Source organism: Pinus tabuliformis, chromosome Q, assembly GCF_031772625.1.
Source record: "Pinus tabuliformis cultivar Carrire ecotype Pingquan chromosome Q, CPIR1, whole genome shotgun sequence".
Classification (NCBI taxonomy): domain Eukaryota; kingdom Viridiplantae; phylum Streptophyta; class Pinopsida; order Pinales; family Pinaceae; genus Pinus; species Pinus tabuliformis.
The window spans coordinates 330,508,012-330,533,647 of record NC_142296.1 but is presented as its reverse complement, the minus strand read 5'-3'; the positions used below and the strand labels follow the sequence as shown (position 1 = coordinate 330,533,647).

The window sequence follows — 25,636 nt, the reverse complement described above, 5'->3', positions numbered from 1 at the left end:
TGTTGGGCCTCTTTCATTAAGTGACAAAACCTGTGATTTCATCGATATACAATGCTCAGAATGAAAAAGAAAATGTCTCCAATGGTTTCAAAAGACCCAAAAACTTCAAGCTTGGCTCTTGTTCAACTCAAATTGGCCAAAAATGACAAAGTTACGGCTCAGAGAAGTTTTGTTGCTAACTGCACTACAAACTGGCTCCTCTATCTAACTATTCTATGAATTCCGTAGTTCTGGAGACCATTGAGCGCCAAATTCTCTTGGCGGCGACGGGATTCCCCCCAATTTGGGTGTAATTTATCGGATGATTAAATCGTCCAATAACGCCTAATTACCAAATTCCATGCCCCACGCTTGGTTGTATTAATGCCCATGAGGCCGGGTGATGGGCTAACTGCTTGCCCCTGCCGGGATAACACTTCTGGTTTTTCCGCCACAGTTCCACGTTGCCATAAAACCCGGGGCGGGACTCCTTATCCTTCGCGCTCGTTCCTTAGCTCCTGCTCACTCTGCCCTGGGTCTTGTGCACACCATGTGACTTGTCAGCACTGAGTCCTCCTGCTCACGGTCCAATGCAGTGTTTTGTGACCATGGGCTGGGGCTAAGCCCTGGGACCTTAGGTCTTAGCTCCCACGGTCGTGTGGGGTTTCAGGTGACCAGGGGCTAGGATATTAGCCCTGATCCCTTCCCCCAACATGCATTCTGTTAAAGTTTAAATATCGTTTGTCGCCTATGGTTATTAAGAACCACCTCGGGCACAACAATAGAGCGATATGATGTAAACCTTGACGTCGAGGGTTCGATCTGCCTGGGTCTCTGTTCGACCTTTCCAAAATTTTACATTGGCACAGGGGTGCCACATGGTAGCCCATGATTGGGCCATGTGGCTCCTTGCCATTGGACCACAATAAAAACCCATTAACCAATCAGAATTCACCCACGGGCCTAAATCATAGGAGGCCACTTGTCATCACCTGATTGGCCCGATGGTACACCTAGTCATCCTGTCGAATCAACTGTATGAACTTCCTAGTCAACAGTCTTGTCACCAACTTGCAAAATTTTTACCTATTTAGGAAAACGACCAGAATGTGATGTCTTGAGCATACGATGTCAGTTTTGAGAGATTCAAGTTTCATTGGATTTGGGACTATGAGATCTACATTTTGGCACCATTTTTGAGAACTTTATTGATCCACTGGAAGCTTTTGGACCACCAAAAGACTAATTTTAGTCAAAATATAGGTGAGGATACAACTCCCTCACCCTTCCAATCTCAATCCATTTGGCCTTGCTTGGATTTGTTCCTTTGAGCCCCACACGAAGGTACTCCACGTTCCCTCTTCTTGAAGTTCTTGTTTTTCTGTCAAGGATAGTATCTTGCTGCAATTCTTCAAGATATTCAAGAGAGAAATCTTCTATTGAAGGAATCTGAACATTCTCTCCTTGATATTCAATCAAAGGAGGCTCATATAATCTCAAGTTCTCAACATTAACAACTGCATAGACTTGCATATATGGAGGAAAATCTAACTAGAAGGCATTATTACCAATCTTTTCTAAAATATTAAAAGGTCCATATCTGATTGGTTTTAGTTTTTTACCTTCTCCTTGAAGCCTCTCCTTGCTAATGTAAAGCCAAACTTCATCTCCAACCTGAAAATTGTGGTCAACACGATGCTTATCATGTCTTGTCTTGTACCTGGCTTGACTCTTTTCCAACTATTCTCGGACCATTTGATTCACAAACTGAATTTGTAATGGCTAATTAAGATTTGATGAAAAAATTGATGTTGTACCGATTTTACCTTTCATTGCATTGAAGGCTTTCTATTGTTTGCCGCCCCATTGAGAGACATGTTTCACTCTTGTCAAAGCATCCAATGAAGCTAGCTTTGTCTTGAAAGCGGTTTTCCATGTATCACCTTTAGAAAGCCTTAGTTGATGGTAGCCATTTCACAAGTTCAACTTAGTGAAATAAACAACATCCTTCAATTGATTTAAAAAAACATCAATGCGAGGAAGAGGATAACAATTCTTTACCGTGATTTTGTTCAAAGCTCCAAAATCCACACACCGTGATCACCATTGCCATGTACCATCCTTCTTCAGAGCCAAGACATTAGGAGACCCACAAGGAGATGTACTAGACCTAATGACCCCTTTGTCAAGTAGCTCTTGCATCTGCTTCTTGATCCTTGCATTCTCTAACACTGGCATCTTGTTCATACCAATGTTCAAAAGTGATGCATCCTGCTGCAATTGAACTTCATGTTGTTTTCCTCTTTTAGGAGGCAACACGTTAGACTCCTAAAACATCTTATCACATGTGTTAACAACCTCAACTAAATCATGTTTTAGTTTTACATCACATCCTTGGAAAGCTTCAAATTCCTCAACATCTTTGTGTTTGATCATTAACAATGCAAAATTCTGACTAGCATTTACAAGCCTCTTCATTTGTCCAGCATTCATAAGAGACAAATTCATTTTCTTGCGATGTGCTCTAACAATATACTCAATCCCATCTTTAAACAAATGATACTTGTTCTCATGGCGATAAAATATGGATTTCCTATCATATAAGTATGGAATTCCCAAAACAATACCACATATGTCTAGTGGAACAACATCAAGCTCTACCTCATCAATAAAGTTTGCAGTGATGGCAAATTTCAGTTTGCATTTTCTTTTCACTTGCAATTTGGCATTGTCACATAACCAACCCAAAGGATAAGGTTTAGGATGAGGAATGGTTTCCAAGTTTAGTTTCTTGACAATGGCTTCTGAAATAAGGTTGGCTTGGGATCCACTATAAAAAAAATATCTACTTTGTTATGTTTTGAAATGACTCTAATATGGAAAAGCTCAATTCTTTCTTTTTCATTTTGAGTTTCAATGGGATTGCTAGAAGAACTAGTACTTGCAATATAATCTTTACCTTTCAATCCCATGGTTGTGATTTTGGTCTCATCTCCAGAATCAAATCCTAGATCTTGTTGAGTTGTTGCAACAATATTTTCTTTCTCCTTCTTTGGTCTCATTTTTGGATGAAGTTTCCAACAATGGTCTTCATCGTGGCCTTTTCTTGAACAATGTTTACAGGTAATATTTTCTCCCTCTTTCTTGATGGTAGCATTATTTTTGTCTTTGCCTTTAAACTTCCCCTTTCCTTTGTCTCCAGACTTAAATGGCTTCTCACTAATCTCTTCAAAAACATTCTTCCCTCTTGCTTCTAAATGTGTATCCTGTACACATACTTCATCTAGCTTTGTAGGGTTAAGCATAAGAATTGTATACCTCAAGTAACTACATAAACCACCTATGTATTTAAGGAGAGTGTCTTGAGAGGATAAATATACACCCAAAATGAGAGTTATTCTTCTAAACTCTTGGGTATAACTTTGAACACTCATACCTTTTGCTTGTCTAAAATTTTTCCAGTCCATTATTTATTTCTGCATATAAGCCAATGGATAAAATTGTCTCCTTAATGCAGCTATGAAATCATTCCAAGAAGAAATAATCTTACCACTTTTCTTGAGATCTTATTGAGTTTTGGCCACCCACCAAATGAGTGCCACACTTTCCAAACTTAAAGAAGCAAGTTGGATCTTAGTGGAATCATCATTAATTTGTTGAATCCTGTAATAGACTTCAAGCTGACGAACTCAATTATCCAATTTCTCATTATTTACTTCCCCATTGTACATAGGCAATTCAAATTTGACATCAATCTTTAACAAAGGTGTTTTAACATGTCCTTTTGGAGTTCTTGGAGGAGTATGTGAAGGGGTTGAAGTAGAAGAAGATGAGGGTGAAGATGGAGGTGAAGGAAAAGGTGGAGGTAGAGGTGGTGGTTTGTCACCATTTCCTCCATTACCTTTTGGAGGATTTGAGCTCTCTCCTTGCAACCTTGTGTTTCTCTCTTCAAATAGAACTTTCACCATTTCAGACATTTCAAAGAAAGCTTTTCTGAAAGTTCTCTTATCCTCAAACATCCCCTCATGACTTTCTTCGTGTGGCATGACTGATGAAGCTTGAGGTATGTGTGGCTTCCTTGAACCCACTTGAGGATTTGGCTCTACAAGCACTCCTTCTCCTCTTTTCAGCTTCAACCTTGTAAGCATCAGAAAAAACTTGCAAACAAAATTAAACCTTCAAAATAACCTTGAGCTATGATACCAAACTGGTATGTATTACAAACTTGAAGGTTTATGGAAAATTTGCAAGTAAAGTTTTATGTCTTTTAGGTAATGGATCAATTTGAAAAAGCACATAAATTTTTGGTTTTTAATCTTAGTTTGTAGCATAAAAACATAGACAAATATACCATACACAACAACACAAGACAACAAAATGATAAAGGAGTTCACCCCTCCTGGGCTACATCTCCTGGTCTAGCTTCCAATATTGGGCCTCTTTCATTAAGAGCTCAAATATGTGATTTCATGGATTTACAATGCTAAAAATGAAAAAATAATGTCTCCAATGGCTTTAGAAGACCCAAAAACCCCAATATGCGTTCTTGTTGGGCTCAAATTGGCCAAAAACTGACAACTTTATGGCTTAGAGAAGTTTTGCTGCTAATTTCACTACAAATTGACTCCTATGCTTAGCCATTCTACAAATTCTACAGTTCTGGAGACCGTCGAGCACCATATTTACTTGGTGTTGGTGGGATTCACGCTAATTTAGGTGCAATTTTTCAGAAGGTTAAATCGTCAAATAACGCTTAAGTGTCAAATTCTGCGCCCCACAACTCGTCGTACTAATGCCCATGAGGTCGGGGGATGGGCTAGCCACCCTCCCTCATCAGGTTAGTACCTTCGGTTTTTCTGTCACGGTTCCACATTTTGATATAACCCAGGGTTGGCTCCCTTATCCTCCACGCCCATTCCTTAGCTCCTGCTCACTCTGCTTGGGGTCCTGTGCACACCACGTGACTTAGGGATATGGCTCCTACCCAACCCCTCTCATCTGTCAGCGTCGAGTCCTCCTGCTCACGATCCGGTGTAGTGTTTTGTGACCATGGGTTGGGGCTAAGCCTCAAGCCCTCAGGTATCGACTCCCACAGTCGTGTGGGGTGTCAGGTGACCGGGGGCTAGGGGCTTAGCCCCGACCCCTTCCCCCAATATGCATTGTGTTAAAGTTTAAATATCGTTTGTGGCCTATGGTTATTAAGAACCACCACATGTAAAACGATAGAGCGTTGCGATGTAAACCTTGAGGTCGGGTGTTCGATCCGCCTAGGCTTTTACCTGACCTTGCCAAAATTTTATACTACCACAGGGGCATCACATGGAACCCCATGATTGGGCCACGTGGCACCCTACCATTGGACCACAATAAAAACCCATTAACAAATCAAAATTTTCCCACGTGCCTAAACCAGAGGAGGCCACTTGTCATCACGTGATTGGATCAATGGTACACCTAGTCATCCCACTGACTCAATTGTATGGAATGCCTAGTCAACAGTCCTGTCAACAACCTACAAATTTTTTACCTATTTTGGAAAACGATCAGAATGCGACATCTTGAGCATACAAAGTCGATTTTGAGCGATTCAAGTTGGGTTGGATTCAGAACAACAAGCTCTACATTTTGACACATGTTTCTATAACTTTTGAACACTTTACCGATCCACTAGATCAATATAATGCAATCCCAAACCTCACGTTCATATAAAATAACAAGGGTGATGAGAGTCTCAAACAAGAACTTTTTTTTACTCCATGCCCAAATACCTTTTGACTTACAATTATTTTCAAGCCCATAATAAGCTTTCCATCCTCCAATTATCCTTTCCTCAATGCTATAATTTGAATTGATATGATGACTAATGTCGATTCCCAGATATTTGTATGAAGAAACTTTCTCCGAGTAGTTATCATCATAAATGAAACTATCATAGTTTATCTTTTTTGGATTTAATTATCATGACTTTAGTCTTGTCGGTATTAACATTCATACCCATCTTATAGCAGTAATATTGGAGGATTCTAAGTTGCTTGTCGAGATCTTCATGGCTCCTAGCTAAAAGAACGATATCATAAACTTCAAGGAGAAGAGTAATGACCATACTAGTGATCTTGGGGCAATCACATCTTGAAGCTTCTAAACACTTTTCTAGCTCATCCATGTAAATGCCAAAAAGGGTAGAGGATAAGGGACATCCTTGATTAACTCTGATATTGCATGTGATTTATTTTGATCAATTCGCAGTGATCCTAAGCCTGCCAATAACATTATCGTATAGCTAGTCACAACAACCCTTAGCTCAGGAAGAACCATTATCTCTTTTATCCTATTCCATAGCTTATCCCGAGGAACAATGTCAAAAGCTTTTCTAAAGTCAACAAAACAATATAAGATATTAGTCTTATTACTGCGACATTCCTTTGCAATGATCCTAAGAGTAACAAGATGGTCTATAGTTGAGTTATTTCTCCTAAATCTAGCTTTCCCTTTATCTCTTTTATCATGTCTTTCAAGCCAAAGGCTAATCTTCTTTTCTAAAATTAGTTTATACAACTTCGCTAGAATCTAGCTAATCATAATGGTTATGTAGTTAGAGAGAATGTTTTAATACCCACTTTTTTAACATAGGCACAATAAGGATTTGCATCCAAGGCTTAGGGAAGCCTTGTTTTACTGCTAGATTGAAGAGTTTGTGTATATGAGGGATGAGGACAAACCTTCCCATTTTAATAATTTCAGCTTGGTAGCCCTCAATATCCCTAGCTTTCCCATTAGCAAGTTGCTTAATATCAAACTCAACATCTTCGAAAGAGAAGATATCCTCCTCTATAGGAGTGTTCAAGATGGTTCCCTTGGCGTCAAGGGAATCATAAATATTCTTAAGGTAGATATCCCAATTCTTGAAGGGGGTCACATTATTTTCTTTCATTTTACGAACAAGAATTTTCCTCCAAAAATTTTTGGGATCAACTTTAGAAAGGTGAAGAAGATGCTCTTGCCTCCTATTTATATAGGATCTTTTCTTCCTTTTGATAAGAGCATTGTACATATTTATTTTTTCAAGCTTTACGATTTTGTTAGGAGCATATCTGATCATTTTCCTGGAAATTTTACAATCATTATCATACCAAGGGTTGGAAGTTCTATTATTCTTTTTATAAGACACCTTAGTAGAGAACTTGTTAATGGTAATGGAAAGGGTTGTAGTAAAACTGTAGTAGATGTGATCAATGTTATCATTATATATTAAGAAATCTAAATACCTATTTAATTCCTTTAAGAAGAGATCCATTTACTTCTATCAAAACGAATGCGCCTTTAACTCTCATAATTCTCTTGAATGAGGCTAGTGTGAATTTCAAGATTTAGAGTTAAGGTCAAAGGTCTATAGTTAGAATCAAGCTCATGGCCATTTAGGAGGTCAAAATTTACAATATGGTTGAGAACATGTATACTAGATATCACATAATCCACAACACTACTGACAAGCCCATGAATACAAGTCATCTGGTTGGAGGTTGACCGCTACAAATTATCAGGTCTTGGGAACTACAGAGCTTGATTATCTCAATACAAAATAATTTCTCAGTTATGTCTTTGAAATTTCTTTTAAATCTGCTAGCTAAGTCAAAGTCCTCATCTAACTAGAGGGGATTAGTGTGAGACTTATTACTTAGGAGAGTAGCTTGGTTAGTAGTGGTTATAGCATTGAAGTCCCTTAACAAGAATATATTACCTTCATTCCTTACCCCTTCTAAGTTATTGAAGTGGAATTTCTGATCCAGGTTCTTTTTCTTATAGGAAGTTGAGTTGATAGGAGCAAAATAACAAATTGTGAGATAAATCCTATTAGTGTTAGAGACAGAAATTTCAATCCAAATGTACCAATTGAGGGGGTCGAACTTATGAAGTTGAATGTGAGGAGAAATATTATTTTTTATATAACAAGTTATTCCACCAAAACCTCTACGATAATATTTCTTGTTCTAGGCCAACCAAAGAATAAATCCATCTGTGGGGGACCTTAGATTTGTCATACTCCCAAGTTTCAACTAAGAAAATAATATCAATATCACTCAAGATCCAACTTAAAATAGGATCTTTATGCCATGGAAAACCACAACAATTCCAGAAGAGGATCTAGAGTGTTCCCAATTCCTATTTATCACTCTTATTTTCATCTCTATCACTAATAACAACTTTCCTATTTCTATTGATTTCTCTTATGCCTTCCTTTATTTCCTCCTTTACCTTTTGAACCTCTTTCCTTAGTCAATATTGGTCTTCTTGAATAAGATCCTCATCGATACATATTCTTGGCCCGTTTAGCCTTGGAGATTTAATAAGTATGTCTAATTTATGGTCATTACAACTTACCTTAACATGGATCAGTCTATGTTTATGCTCAAGTATCTTTCCCACCCTTTTCGCTTTTGTGAAATAAGTTGTTTGAATTTATGAATTAGTTTTCAATTGTTGTTTTTCTATTTCTAATGTGTCCTAATCTTTCTACTCTTTTATACCAACAATCATAAGGTTCAAGGCTCTTTTATGGTGCTCATGATCTAGTTTAAATAAATTTTTTATTTCCTCTTTGTTGGGTTTTATATCTAATTTATTCTCTGTTCTACTTAGGGCCAAATTATTATTTAGTTTTCCTTTTAACTCTTTAATATCATCTCTCAAGGTGCAATTTTCTTTAACCATTGATTATTTTTTGTTTTCTATTTCTTGCACCCTATCTTTTATTCCTTGGAGTTCAGTCTTGAGTGCTACCATTTTATTTTCTAATGATTTGTAGCTATTGTTAAAACTTGTGGATATTTCTAGCTTATGTTCCAAAAGCATTTTAGATAATTCAAGTTTATGCTCCATAAACATTGTAGATAATTCTGCTTTATGTTCCCTTTCTCTTTCTTCTCTTTGATTTTCTAAAGAGTCAATATGATCATAAAGTCTATCTAGGGTGATTTTGCTTGGCCTCCCTTTGCTAGATGGAGGCTTAGACATATGGGGAGTACTCATAATTTTAACAAATAGAACTAGGAAGAAAAAGAAAAATAAGTAAAAATAACTTATGCACCTAGGATATTTGCAAAGAGAAATCACTATGTAGACCACTGCTTAATATTGAGAATAGATTAAACTCAACTGTAGAATAGTTATAAAGCCACAAAATATACCCTAATTCCTTTGTTGTATATCTACACATACCTGTACATGGTAGAATAGTTTCCCACATTTTGATTCACCAAAAATGATATCGTGAAGTTCACACTGAGATTCACTATTGAAAAATCCACCGAGACTGCAGAAGCGAGTTATAGTGTTTGTAGCCCGAGAACACAATGTATAAAAAGTTGCCCGAGATTGAGACCATATTGCATAAAAATTTGCTTGAGACTAAGACCACAATGTATAGAAAGTTACCTACGAGCATGATTACATTGTATAAAATGTTTCCCAACACCAAGATGACAATGTTCGTAGTGAGAGATTGTAGAGTATATGTTAATAAAAATAACAATTGACAACAATGTGTAAAAGGTTTCTTGAGACTAAGACCATGATGTTCATAGGTTGAGACCACAGAGCGTATATGTTACACATACATATGTATGGTAGAATAGTTTCCCATGCTTTGATTCACCAAAATTGAGACCACGATGTTCACTCTGAGATTCACTATTGAATTATGAAATTTTCCACCAAGGAAGACCTAGAGTAGATAGAGTGTTGGAAATTCATGGCTTTGTTAACATAGAGCGGGATGGAGATCTAGATTACAAAATATCTACAAATGGTTATGTGTTTAATCTATTTGGAGGAGCCAATAGTTGAATGAGAAAGAGATAGTCTGTAGTTGCATACTCAACTATAGAAACTGAATACATGGATACCACACATGCAAGTAGGGAAGCCATACGGTTATAGAGATTGAGTTCTAATAAGCTGTAAGGTTATATTATGACAGTAAAAGTGAAATCTTTCTGGCAAAGAACCCAATTTATCATTCTAATACAAGCATATTGATTTTTAGAATCACTTTGTTAGAGATATGGTTGAAAACAAGAAGGTGTTTCTAGTGAATGTGAGCACTTTTAAAGAATGTTGCAATTCATTAACAAAGTTTATGAGCATTGAGAAGTCTTCTTGTTATAGAGAAAAAAGGGCATTATTGCCATATATTGTTGATCGCATAATCTTGTGCCCCCTTATATGCAAAGAAAACAAGAGGGAAAATTTTGGGTATGTGTGCATGACTAGACCTATGAATCATTCATATGTGTTAGGTGAAGCGAGGTTGTCATAGGGGGATGATAGTCCACCATGTCTGAGGTGGTTGCAAGGGGAGCTAAAGACCCCCCTTGCCCACTCCTTAAAAAAGGGGTGTTTTTTGTGTCCATTTGTTGTAGTTTTTAGCAAATGATTTTTTCTTTTAACAATTTTATGACACATAATTTTTTAGCCCATTGTTTTCTAATTCTAGTAAAGGAATTTAGGTTGTAATCTAATTTAAGTCAATGGATTATGGTTTTAGATGACATGGGACCCTATATATTATATTGTAAATAATGAAGTTAGTTGATGATAGAAAATTAGAGTTGTGACTCTAAACATTTTGCTAGTTTTCCTAGTAAAAGATTTTCAGAGTAAATATCTAAACATTATGTGTGGTTGCCACTATTAAAATTTCTATTTACAAGTAACATGCGTATGATTTGTTTACTGTAAATGTTTAAAGCTTACAATTAGTATTATAGCCTTGGCACATGTCCTATTCCCCCTAGTTACATTAGAGGCGGGGGGGTTGGGGGTTGTTGTATTGACTATTGCACTTCTATGAATCAATCTCGTGGATTAATTGTCACCTGGGAACATGGGGCTATTCGCCCACTTAGAGTATTGTTGTTGGTTTGGAAATTTACTAATACGTGTTGGTTTTGGTTAAATGGGAAACCTTTACAATTGGGTGGGTGTTTTGTTGGTGGTTTTGGGGTCCCACCTCATGATATAGAAATGAACCGGGGCATCTCTATTGAATTTAAATTATTCTAATCCTTTGTAAGTGTTCCACCTTCCTTTGTTGACCCAAACCCCTTTATGCTAAAAATCAGGATCTATCTTTTGCATTAGTTGTTGATGTGTCCACAAATATACATGGTTTCATAAATCCATGATTGGAAGCCAGTTTCTAGCCTAAAACCCTTCATCCCTTTCCTAATAGGTATTTTAAATAACTCGCTATGTTTAGTGGTAATGGTACAAAATAAATAAATCACACCATAACATTGCAAAATTTCACTAACATTTTTATCATTAAACATGAAAACACTTTTATACATCTTTTTGTACATTACTCGTAAGGGGATGCTAGATCCTAGTTATGAAATTTGTCAACTAATATCATCTCTACTTCATAAGTGATACATGATATATATCTTAAGTCACTTAACCAAATCAAGTCATCTCTACTTCATAAGTGATACATGATATATATCTTAAGTCACTTAAGCAAATCAAGTTACACTATATGATTGTCAAATCAACCCATGCATAACCACAACTAAATCTACTCAACAATGGAGGTGATAGTCAAAGGCATCTTGAAGGAATACGACGACAGGCAATTGGTTGTGTTATTTGTGGCGGAGAGTGTATGAGGGAATATGTCTCCATATGTAGAAATTGACTTTAATTTGGTTGACTTTGACTTTATTCTGCTTCGACCACCAATGAACATACCATTTCGAATGGCCAAAGCAATGAAGTGACTTCAATTAGACACAACCTTTTTTGAATGCCGGAGGATTTCAGAATTTTATAAGTTTTCACTTTCACTTTCAGTTTTCGGAGATAAATGTTTAATTTTTAGGGTTTTGGCTCCACTTTCGGTTTTATATATAAATTTTTAATTTTTAAGTTTTTATTCTATTGTAAGATGATTTAAACTTTCAAAAAAAGAGAGTAAAAAATCATTCATAGAAAATGAACTGGTTAAAAATAATAATAGGTTTATTTACAAATTAATGAACTCCCCGAAAAATTAACATATATCGAGTAAAATGTGCAATGTATATTACACTATTTCTTTTTATATCTTTATATATATATAAAAGTTGATGTAATTTATTGAATTATTTAATTTAAGTATTTTTTTAATAAGGAGATTATATGTTATAGATTTAAATCTAGTCAACACTCTCAAAGTTATTAAGGTTATTAGAGGTTATTGTTTATAGCAATTGAGTCATCAGCTCTTAATATTTTGAGGAAGGGGAGAGATCTCACAATTTTTTTTAAGAAAAACAAAAATTGTTTAACTTAATCTTTTCATATTTAATGGTTTAAATTTCATAGTATATTTCATTAAACATTGGTGTATATTGTTTGTTGTGAAGATAGAGAGAAAAAGATATTAAAGTTTTTCTCTTTACATTCCTAAAATTCTTAAAAAGCTTTTTCATTGATTGAGATAATGTTGTATGTATTATTTGTCAAGAAGTTGTAAACTAATTAGCATAGATTTATTTTAGCATTGGATCTATAAAGCATCAAAGGCGATTACAAAGAAAACTTAGGTGCAAATCCCTCAACGCTTAAAAGTTTTGGAATTAAGAGAATATATGATGGTTTTCATACACATGCTTGGATGTAAAGTGGGTTAGCTCAATTGATTTGAATGTTTTGTTTGAATGCAAAGTTTGTCGTTAGGTCTTTGGTTTAGTCTCATTGAGGTTCGAGCTTGGTTGAGTCCCATTGAGTTATGAACTTCTATTATGGCTTGTGGTTGAAGTGTCCTCCATCTAGATTTTGGAGAAAAGGGAGGGATCCCGCAAGGTGCTCTTTAGAAAAATAATATATTAATGCTTGTTCTTTTTCGAAATTATGACTTTTGTTTTCTTATTTTCAGTGTTACACTTACACACATTATTCATATTGTGTTGTAGGATGCACCTTGCTTCTCTTGAGATTGAGTCATAGTGTTTGATAGGAAACAAGAGATTTTCCCTTACTACCATGGTTATTGCTACCCTTCTTCCTCCCCCTTTGTAATCTATTTGTTCCCTTCTTTTGATGATGCTTGGGTGGGATGCCTTGGACTCTAAGCTTTCATACAACGGTAAGAAAATGTGGAATGGCATCTAGAAGCAACAAAAGCTTGACACAATTCAGTGTGCTACTTGTAGTTGACATCGTCAACCTTGCGGAAGAGGAAATGCTAGACCGAATTCCTTTGCAAGGTACTCACTATCATTACATTTTAATGGTTTGTGTTTTTTCTTTTATTTGTTTTTTGTTTTTTAAATTTGATGCAAGATCAAACAACCCATTTGGTTGGACGATGACGACAAGAATGACAATATCATGTCTCTGTGTTGCCTTTTGCTTGAATTAAGTTGGCATTATTTTCGTTTGGTCGGGCATCATTGTTGACTTTGACTTTATTTTAGGCACATAGATAATAAATGTGAGTTTTATAGGAATTTAATTACACACCTCATCTTTTATGTTCGACAAGTTATATTGTTTTTTATTTTGATTAAAAAACTTTGACTTTCAACTAGTTTTGAATTTTTTAAACATAATTTTATTAAAGTTTTGAAAAAAATAAATATTAAACTAAATATCTTTAAAATTTAAAAATAATATTTAATTTTTTAAAATGTAAATTGTTTTTTTTCTAACTCGTTGATGACTATTTTTATGTGGTTTAAAATTGAATTATGAAGTATACAAATTATATTAAAAAAATAAAAAATATAAAAGAAATTTCTATTTGCAAGTGCCATAATAGTCATTGTTATTGCAGTCTTTGCACAACAGAACAGAATGCCATGTGATAGTTGACCACCATTTTTTATGAAAATACTTGCATAAAAAATGGTGGACAACTATCCTCATCACATAATGTTGTGAAAAGATGCAATAACAATTATTATTAAAGTTCATTAAATTTTATTTGAGTATTTTTATGTTGTTACATTTTGCCCTTTATTTATTATTTTTATTTAAAAATAATTTTCTAACGACAAATTATATAAAGTTCATCAATTATATAGAAACAATATTTTAATATCAATAATTTACATTCAAAATATACTTTATAAAAATAAACACTTCCACAATAATTATAATATATTATTTTTATGTGTACAATAATATATAATGAATATCATAGATATTTTTTACAATATTTATATAAAAATAAAAAATAAATCTAAACAATATATCAATTATATTTATGGGGTCTTGGATAGATGGTGATTTATTTATGTTTTCTTCAACACATTAATAAGTACGAGTAAAAACGTATGCCAGCAGACTTAATTATATAATTGTACTTAATATCAATAAGAAATCAGTAAAAAAATATTAATAATAAATTAAAATGGTTATCAATTCAAACAACAAATAAACAGTTCTCCATTTTTAATATTTATATTTTTTGAAAGCATTTGTCTATATGCAATTTTAATTCTTTATTGTTTTTACTTTAATTTAGCTATTGGTTACTTTTTGAATAAGAAGTGAGTACTAAACAACAACGTTGCGGATTACACTTACTAAAATTTCATTTGCTCAAATTTTCTTAGTAGTTATATTCATATCTTAATATCATTCATGAAATTTTAACTTATTTCCTTTCTAGCTCAGATCTTGATGTCATTCATGAAGTTTTAACTTATTTAAAAATGACGTCAAATTTCTAAGATTGAAATAAAGACAAAATAATCCATAAATATATTAAAAATGAATTTAATAAAAAAAATTATCTATAAATTATTATTAAAATTTTAAAATAAACTAATTTTATAAAATATAAGTTTTTTTAATGTTTGAAATTTATATAAAATTATATATTATATTTTTTAACTATTAATAAATAATGATATCTATTGCATCAAGGCTATATAAATTAAATTATCGATTAGTATTAAGAAACTGAAACCTAAAGTGAGATACTTATCAACAACAATATCTCACAAAACACATATGTCCAAGATTCTATAGGCACGCCTGCAAAACAATGACAATAGTAAGCATCTCTTCTATGGATTTGTTTTTTTAAACTTATGGTGCTTAGATTTCTATAAGAAAAACTTCACAATTTTAAAAAGTTTACATGACCCACGATTCTCTACAAACATGATATATTGATTGTAAATTCAACATTGTTCCTAGCTTAACTTATTAGTACATAGTGTCTCAGGGTCTTCACTTTGATACCTGAGATATAGGGATCATCACTCTTAGAAGTTCTGATCATGTAAATATACAACACTCGACTAGAATTAACTAACACTTCTTCAAAATAGAATAAAATGGAAATTGATATATATGTTTAGCTTTTCCTCCAATGGAAGTTAAATGAATTCCCTTGTAACATAACCCCATCCACTACCTAGCCCATGATAAGGGTAGAAGGAGGCGTTATTATGGATGGCTTGAACTCCAATATCTTGTTATGAAAATTGGGTCTTAAAATTTTGTCATTTTTTTTTTTTTAACTTTTCAAAACTTAAAATAAACATCGTCATTATATTTAGTTCATCGAGAGCTTTTTGACGATATAATTTTTTTCAAAAACTAATGTCTGGATCACAAGATATGGTTGTTTGAAGTTGGCCATTAACCCTCGCCACGTCAGCATCATGATGCCACATGTCACACACGTGGTTCCCACGTGGAAACCCTTCACACCTCGTGGAAAGTCCACATCATTGCACAAATCCATATGATATTGCCACACTGCCAACTCTTGACCATTGTTCCACCACCTCCTCCCTTGACCTTTGTAGTTAAATGTATATGGTTAAAACATTAATGTGGCCCATTATATACATGTATATTACATATATCCTCTTGCCCCCTTGCTAATTAACGATCCTTATTTGACAGATGAATCAATGACATGGATTAAAATGAGGGACCCTTGCTCACTAATGTCACCGTTTAAATTCCCCAGGATAGACTCCTCTTATGTTATATGCCAAGAATATCTTCGTCCCCCATAATGTAAATTCACCAGGGTTTTCTCATTGTGATCCTCCTAAAACCATTGGGGTGATGTCACTTCCTTGTCATGCTGACGCCATCCCAAAAAAAATTCCCAGGACCTTTCTTGTGTTGCCCTCCTCCTGAAATCCATGGGGTGACATCGTTTCATTGCCATGTTGTCTCCATGTTATCCACATGGCCTCCTCTGAGAGTGCCACATGTCACCTATTTGTGGTCCACTTGGCCCACAAAAAAGGCTGAATCTAGTTACCATGTCTCATGACACCATGGTGACACATCATATTGGGTCCACGTCAAAGGCCACCTAGCCCTGGGTCCCACCAGAGTCTCGACCCCTTACAAACTATGATTCCCCCATTATAACTTTATTTGACATTTCTAGCCTTAGGCCCCCATCCAACGGTTGTGGTGGTCCAACCGTTTCGACGACCCAAATAAAACCACAGACCACCCCTTCCTCATGCTGACGTGTCAGGGGCGGTCCACTATCATGGTTCCAATTCATAGTTCCAAGGCCCCATCCGATGGCTATGGTGCATTGCTCATTCTGACGATCATGATTAAAATGTGGACCCCCCCACCCTTCCCCTTATGGAGTGGTAAGGGGGTTGGGGGTCCATTATTGAATCTCTGCCATTCATTCTTGTACAACCCTCCGTCGTTAATTAACACGTGCATTTATAACTAGGAAGCCCCAACACACAAACATTTCATTGCCCTCTTGAGCTTTTATATATATATATATATATATATATGTATGTATGTATACAAGCCTTTTCCAAGACTCCTGGTACTCAGCCATGGCACCTCTCCTTCCTTAGCTTTGTGATGACTAAGTACTAGGGGTCTTGGAAAAGGCTTGTATATATATATATATATAAAACATAGCACACCCCTCCTTATAAACACTTACAAGTAGAGGTGGTTATTGTATTAACCCAACTCCCATGGTGTAGTTATGGAAATGGGGTATAAGGTTTTTTACTTCCTAACACTAAATAACATTTAAAGATGGTGTATGCAAATGCCTTATCATTAAATTAAAAAATGATATTTTCATCAAATTTGTTGTCAATTTAGCCATTGCTCAACATTTAGAAAATTTCAAGTGTTTTCATCAAAATTTCCTTGCAATTGGCAAAGTGAACTAGTAAATAAGGGAAATCAAATAATCCAACACATGAATTAAGGCGAGTTCTTAGAATGTCTACCACAACTTCCAAAGTGTATCAGGAAGAGGATGCAAAGTTCTCATTTCTCCATCAACATACAATTACATGGCTAGTTAATTCACTAAAAATAGAATAAAAATGATGAGTTAAAAAGGGTATAACATTCTGATTATATCAACATACAATCCTTTTGGGTGGAGATCATAAGTCATCTTCAAAATTCCAACAAATCTAAAGGAAAAGTCAAGTTCTAAACACAAATACAAGGATATGAGCATTAACACGATCGAGCATAAAGCCCCTACTAATGTTCAAGGTAGTCAATCTATACAGAGTTGACAAGACTTATTAGAATTCAATAACATGTTTACTTTGTGACCCCACTCATTCTTCAATTCTCAATATCAATCATTAGCATGTTTGCTCTATAACCCCACTTACTCCTTCAGCTCTCAATATTAGTCATTACAAAGTTTTCTCTGTAACCACAGTCACTCCTTCAGCTCTCCATATTAGTCAGTGGTGCTCATATATTGTGATAGTTACTCAAAGCACAAATGTGGGAAATAATTCAAAGTAAAACTTTTCCAATTTATATTGCACAAAATTACGTATTAGCATGAATTTTGTCCCAAAATTACACAACCAAGTATAAAAATTGTCCTTCATCCAACAATTCTCAACTTGACCCTACCTTCAAGTTATGTGAGAACCCATCCCATCCTTCTAAGTTAATTGTGTGAAACTTTGCCTTGTTGGGAAATGTCTTGTGCCTTGGAATCCAGTTAGATGATGCTGTCCAAACAAGCCCACATGTGGGATCATTCTTTCATAAGATTCAAACATGATACAGTGGGTCATTGTTTAAGCCTAGTGTTGTATCTTATAAGCATTATTTTGCATGTCAAGTGTTGAGATACAATTATAAAGATACCTCTGTTGTGAAATTCACACAGTTCACTCTTTCTTGCTTCCTTAAAAAACCATTCAAATAATTCTAATAGAGTCTAATGAGGGCCATAGGCTCTAAAAGCATGGATATTTTCAATGGATTTTCATTAGTCACTGGAAAATCTTGGGTAGAGTACACTTTGGTTTCAAAAAAATATCTTAATAGGAGGAATCCCAAAATATCATTATTGGAGATCAACAAATTCAATATCACAGAAAGGTAGCAATATTAAATGCTATAGAGGATGCAAGACATAACCATTCTTTCCTAAGTACCTAGATAATTTAACTTATTTGATTATTGGACACAAAAGAAAGACAATTCGAAACTTTTGATTTGGTAAATGTGCAATACAACGTTTTCAATGGTTTTAGTCAAATATTGGTCACCATAAATTTGAGTGTAACTACGATTTATAATGAACACAAGGAACATTGTTATACTGCAACCATCTAATTAAATGCTCCCTTGTAGCACATACAATTAATTCTATTATGGTATTATAGCACATAGATCCATTGATATTAATCATTCTAAAACTACAAAAGTATAATTTGCTCAAATATCCTTTTGTTAGTTTTTGAAGCATTGGGGCAACAACAAGACCCTGGAGAGCTAAAAGAGATCAATCATTGTGTATCTGCCACTAAATATCACCTCTGCATTCTTTAAAAGCCTTCATATTGTATATTTTCCTGTAGATTCACAACTCATGTAATGTACTAAAACACAAGACAAGAATCTACTCTACTCTTTAAACAATAGAAGCCAAGAATTGATGAAAACAATAATCGACAAGAGGAAGATAATCAAAGACACATAACACAATTGTTTCTCTAGGGAAAGCCACTGCTCAAAACCCTGACTATCTATTGCATTAATCAGAAATATGAGTGATAATACAAAGCTTGTTCTCACAAGAACAATTCCTGCGCAAGTATGATCAACTCTTTGCCTCACAAGCCTGCACTAATCAACACTTAACTAATTTTTGCTACCTATTGAGCCCCTATTTCCTTTCAAAATTCCTATGAGGAATAGCCCATATTTAATCGGGAATTCCTTCTTCCATAACAACGCAATCCAAATCTAGGTCCTCTTCTAATTGCATGCATGATTTGTACAACTCAGATCACTCTACAATTGATAGTACATTGTCCCTACACTGTCCCTGCACTCTTGTCTCAACTGGGTCTTTCTCTGAACTGAAATGCATGATTTTTTGATGAGTGAATCTCCAGTTAGCTGGAGTAGCACTGAGGATACACAAGTGCACCAACTCACTACTAGACCTCTACTAGTTCCACAAACAGTTAGAACTAGTTTAATCGACAATAACTCAGTCAAAGTGGGTTATCTAATTACAACTCAAATAAACTCATCCTGGACACCTAAAATTTAGGTACAACATATACATGACTAAAAAATACTTCCAACTTGAAATTTCTAAGCTAATTAAGTCAATTAAACTTAATTAACTATTTACAAGTTTCTATGAGAATAGAATTCGATTTTAATTCAAGGACAAATTAAACTGGAATTTCTTGTTTCCATTTCTCAACACTCCCTCTCAACAAGAAAGGGATGATCAACTACCCTGATCCTGTCTCTGTGAAACTCGAATTTACATCTTGACAATGCCTTTGTCAAAATGTCAACATCTTGCTCCTTCGTGGGAACGTACTCGAACAACATAATCCACCTCAATACACAATCTCTGAGATGATGATATCAGATATCAATATGCTTGGATTGATCATGAAAAACTGGATTTTCAGAGAGTTTGATACAATTGTAATTATCACAGTAGATCACATTTGGATCCATCTCCTGACCAAACAAACCAACCAGGATATTCCTCCTCTAGATGGCCACACAGGCTACCTGACTGGCAACTGTGTACTCTACCTCTACCAAACTGAGCGCAATCGATCTTTGTTTCTTGTTGTACCAAGAAACTGTTGTTGACCCAATACTGAAGATCCCTCTTGATGTGCTCTTCCTGTTGGATGGAATCCCTACCGAATCTGCCTTAGTGAATCCTTAAATCTTCACTCCCTCTATCCGTCTATACCACAATCCATACTAAGTATTGCCCTTGAGGTATCTCAGCACATGCTTTGCCTCCTTCCAATACAGCTTGGTAGTCCTAACCATCACTTGACTAAGCTGGTTAACTGCATAGCACATATCCAGTCACGTGTTCACCAAATACATGAGTGAACCCACAAGCTGCCTGTAAATAGTAGCTTCCAATGCTTCCCCTGAAGTAGCATCCTCCTTCCTCCAGTTACCTACTAGAGGAGTCTCCATGGGTTTTCTGCTCTCCACGCGGAACCTCCTGGTTATCTCGTTGGAATACTTTCCCTAAGAAACAAACAATTCCCCATCACCTTGTCATACTTCCATGCACAACAAGTAATGCATGAGCCCCATGTCTTTCATCTCAAACTCTGTTGCAAGGTCCTCCTTGCAAGACTTGATCAACTAATCATCACCACTCAAAATCAAATCATCGATATACAAAACTATGATCAACAATTTACCTTCCACCACTATGTGGTACAGGTTCACATCCACTTCACTCTTGGTGAAGCCCAACTTGTTGAAGTAGCTATCGATCTTGGTTTACTAAGAACAGGGTGCTTGCTTCAGCCTATACAACACCCTCTTGAGTTGGCACACATGTGACTTAGGATCGAAGGTCTCAAAACCTTCATGATGCTCTATGTACACCTCTCCCTCAATCATGCCATTAAGGAAGGTTGTCTTTACATCCGTCTGATGTATCTTACAACCCATCTACGCTGATAGTGCCAATATAGATATGATCAATGAGTACCTTGCAACAGGAGAAAAGGTCTCATCATACTCAATCCCCTCTACCCGTGAAAAGCCGCGAGCCACAAATCTGGCCTTATGCTTCTCCACAGTACCATCTGTAGCTTGCTTTACCTTGTAAAGCCATCGGGAGCTCGCCACTGACTTATCATCTGGTCTCGGGACCACATCCCAAACACTGCTACGAACTATGGAGTCATATTCCTCCACCATGGCATCAACCCAAACTGGTTTCTACACTGCCTCCTCAAAGGAAGATGGCTCTATCTTAACACATCCTCTCATAAGAACCATGTATCCAGTGTACCTCTCAGGTGACCTCCTCTAATTGTGTTGATATGTGGGTGCTCCCACATTCTCCTGTGCATCATGAAGTAACCTGTCAGCCTCTCTGGTGCGCTTTCTCCCATCTCTGGAAGACTCTATCTGAGTGGTTGTATCCACTCTTGGATCCTATGCATGTGGCTACTCCACATCAATCTGAGGCTCCTCAACTGCATGTAGCTCAAGCTCCCTCTCAAGGGAAACTCACATGCCCTTCTCCTCATCGAATCTGACATCCCTACAAACCATTGTCATCCTGCTAGTGGGAAAGTACACTCGATAGTTGTGATGTGTATCAGCGTACCCCAAAAATATCCCCAACTGCGCTGTCGGCTCAAGCTTCTTCCGTGCATCTTTGGTCACATGGAAATATACCGATGACCCAAAAATACAGAAGTGACCAACATCTGGTCTCTTATCGGAATAAGCCTCCTCTGGTGTCTTCATCCCAAGAAACCGATGTGGGCTACGATTCTGCAAATAAACCACTGTGTTGCATGCCTCAGCCCACAGGTGTAGTGGTAGGCCTTGATCATGCAACATCGCCTGTGTTGCCCCTACAATTCTTCTATTCTTCCTCTCGATCACCCCATTCTGTTGTAGGTTATGGGGTGCCGTCAACTCCCGTTTAATCGTTTCTCCCGCACAAAAGTTCTTAAACTCATTTGAGACATTATCACCACCGTTATCACTCCTAAGAGCTTTAACCTTCTTGCTAGACTCTTTCTTGGCCAATGCTTTAAATTCACAAAACTTTGTGAAAGTTTGATCCTTCTTGTGCATGAAAAATATCAAGCATTTACGAGAAAAGTCGTTAAAAAATATAACATAATACTTGTGTTTGGCCGTGGATACTGTCGAGAATGGTCTACACACATTTGAGTGGACTCGATCTAGAATCGCCTCTGCTCGACTGCCTCCGCAATGAAAGGAAGCCTTGGTGTATTTTCCCAAAGTACACATGTATCAACTTCCTCAAGCGTACCTTTGGGAAGACCAATAGAGATCTTCTGCATGATTTTCAAAGCCCCATGATGCAAGTGGCCCAATCGCCTATGCCACAACTCGCCAATGTCTTAGCTCTACATATTCTCTACTTTAATTCTCAAAGCATCACAATCCTTTTCCTCTAGCTTATATAGATTCTTAACTTGAATCCCTATCTTCTTTACTTGACCCGTGGCTATGTGTCGAAGGAATGCCTTTCCTTTCGAGAAGATCACATCATATCCTCTATCCTCAAGCATGGAGACTGATAATAAGTTCTTCTTCAACTCAGGCACATACATAACATCCCTCAAGGTGAGAGGAACACCCTGATCCATCTGAAAAGTAATTGTGCCCAATCCAATAGCACTATTCCTCCCGTCTTCACCCATCTCTATATGCATATGGAGATATTTCTCCACTAGGTCACTGAACAAATCCTTATCACCAGTCATGTGGAATGAAGCTCCACTGTCAAGATACCATACACTACCCATCATTGATGACACCATGCATGAAATTAGAGTAAATTCCAATTCTAATTGAGATGCCAAAGCCTCACTTGCCCCTCTTCCTGAGGACTTCTTCTTCGACTTCTTGAGCGGACAATTTGTAGAAAAATGACCCAGCTCATGACAATGAAAGCACTTAACTTTCATCATGTATTTCTTATTACCTCCATGGAAAGAATCCAATTTGGAATGGGATGCCTTCCCTTTCCCTTTCCTTGCCTTACTTTCTAAGGCACAATTTTCCTCATCATCGGTCTTTCATGAGGAACCATCTCTAGTGTTCTTTTTGATCTCCTCCTGCATCAAATCCGACCATAGTCATTCCCAATCTGGAAACTTCTCCCTCCCATTGATAGATTCCTGATAGCTATTCCAACTCTTGGGAAGGCCTTGGAGAGCTAGGCTCACCATATCATCCTTGACAATGGTTATTCTAACACTTCCAAGATCATCATGACGGTGAGTGAACTTGGTTAAGTATTTTGGAATGCTCTCACCTTTCTCCATCTTGATTTTTCGAAGTTTTTCTTTCAGTGCCAACTTCTTATGGTCATTATTGTTCTGGAATAGTTCTGTCAATGATTTCCACATAGAATACAAAGTTTCCTTCCCATGGAGACTCGAGACAATGTGGTCTCGAACTCCCTCAAGGATTATCCGCCTCACCTTCGCCACACACTTCTTCCATTCAACCATATTTTGTGCATCTAATGCTGCTGGCTTAGGAATGTATTGATCAACGAATTCCTTCAAGCCATTATCCTCCAGCACAACCTCCATTTTGTCCTTCCAGACTATATAATTTGAGTTTCCTTCCAAGGCATACTCGAGCTGCAAACCATAGAATGCCATCTTCTGATCCTGAAGTATGTATTGCAAATTCAAATTTCACATGTAACCCAAAACTCAAAACTTCGAAATCTCCTCTAGTATATTGTATTCAACTCTGATACCATGTATATTTTCCTGTAGATTCACAGCTCATGTAATGTACTAAAACACAAGACAAGAATCTACTCTACTCTTTAAACAACAGAAACCAAGAATTGATGAAAACAATAATCGACAAGAGGAAGATAATCAAAGAAACATAACACAATTGTTTCTCTGGGGAAAGCCAATTCTTAAAACCTTGACTATCTATTGCATTAATCAGAATTCTAAGTGATAATACAAATCTTTTTCTCACAAGACAATTCCCGCACAAGTATGACCAACTCTCTGCCTCACAAGCCCGCACTAACCAACACTTAGCCAATTTATGCTGCCTGCTGAGCCCCTATTTCCTTGCGCAATTCCTGTGAGGAATAGCCCATATTTAATTGGGAATTCCTTCTTCCATAACTGCGCAATCCAAATCTAGGTCATCTTTTGATTGCATGCATGGTCTATACAACTCAGATCACTCTACAACTGATAGTACGTTGTCCCTGCACTCTAGTCTCAACTGGGTCTTTCTTTGAACTAACATGCATGAGTTTCTGATGAGTGAATCTCCAGTTAGCTAGAGTATCACTGAGTATGCACAAGTGCACCAACTCACTACTAGCCCTCTACTAGTTCCACAAACAGTTAGAACTAGTTTAACCGACAATAACTCAGTCAAACTGAGTTATCTAATTACAACTCAAATAAATTCATCTTGGACCCCTAAAATTTAGGGAGAACATATACATGACTACATAAAGACTTCCAAATCAAAATTATTAAGCTAATTAAGTCAATTAAACTTAATTAACTATTTACAAGTTGCTATGAGAATAGAATTCGATTTTAATTCATAGTTTAATTCAAGGACAAATTAAATTGGAATTTGTTGTTGCCATTTCTCAACACATATGGGACTCAATATGTGCCAGATCCTTATCCCTGTAGCTTGCATTCACCGCTATATAAATATGGTCATCCTACACTTTAGTAACGATGGAATCACCAATGACTCCTCCTTTCTCATTGGTGAAAATAGTGAGAGTTCCATTGCAAGGAGAAAGCCCATCTACATCTGCAACCACGAGCTTTTCAAGGAAAGGATCACACTATTTCACCTTTACACTTAATCCACATGTATGAGACACATCAAAGAGGCTTCCATTATTCCTATAGTTAATAGTGGATTCCAATATAGAGTCCTTCTACTAGATGGGCATACTCCACCCTACAAAAGGTGCCATTACCCCCATTTTGAACATGAAAGTCACACTGGGTTGTTTTCTTCAAGGAGGCCTCATTAGAGTAAGACCTTCAGGCAATGCTTGAAATTTTTTCGTTGTTTCCACCTGAGATATATGCCTCCTTACTAATATTCCTAGTTGCCACAATCCCATCCTCATCCTATTAGAGGAGGTAGGTACCAAAGATCTCAATTCAATTACTGAAATGACTCCCCTGCGATATGGGGTTCTTTTTTTCTTTGGAAAAAGGCATTGGAAAATAGCATTCTTACACCTTTTCTACATGTTCTAACAATAAATAGGAACTTATTTTATTTTAACAATAATGTTTTAGAATTGTGAGCTTCAACAACAAATTACGAATTCAACATGTAAATTATATGACAAAAGGGGCCAGTGCAATGATAGCCGTAACTTAGGAACAAGTATCACTACACAACAAATGTAGCTTGTAGAAAACAACTAGTTACTATGTTCTTTCTACATGCTAGACAATGTTATTAAACTAAGTAGCAATTTGACAATACACAAATTGTCCATTCATAGTTCATTCATAGAATGTCAAAACAAAAACATGCCATGGTGTAGAGTGAAAATTTTACAAAAATTCTCGAATGGACCATACATGCAAATGTTTTCCAAATAATAAAAAAGAGGAAGCAAATAACCGAA

At 36.2% G+C, this 25,636-nt stretch overlaps 1 pseudogene; it reads right to left on the bottom strand.

The window, feature by feature from the left end:
- Positions 1–2,079: 2,079 nt before the first annotated feature.
- LOC149219529 (aminomethyltransferase, mitochondrial pseudogene) lies at positions 2,080–25,123 on the bottom strand (annotated as a pseudogene).
- Positions 25,124–25,636: the final 513 nt, after the last annotated feature.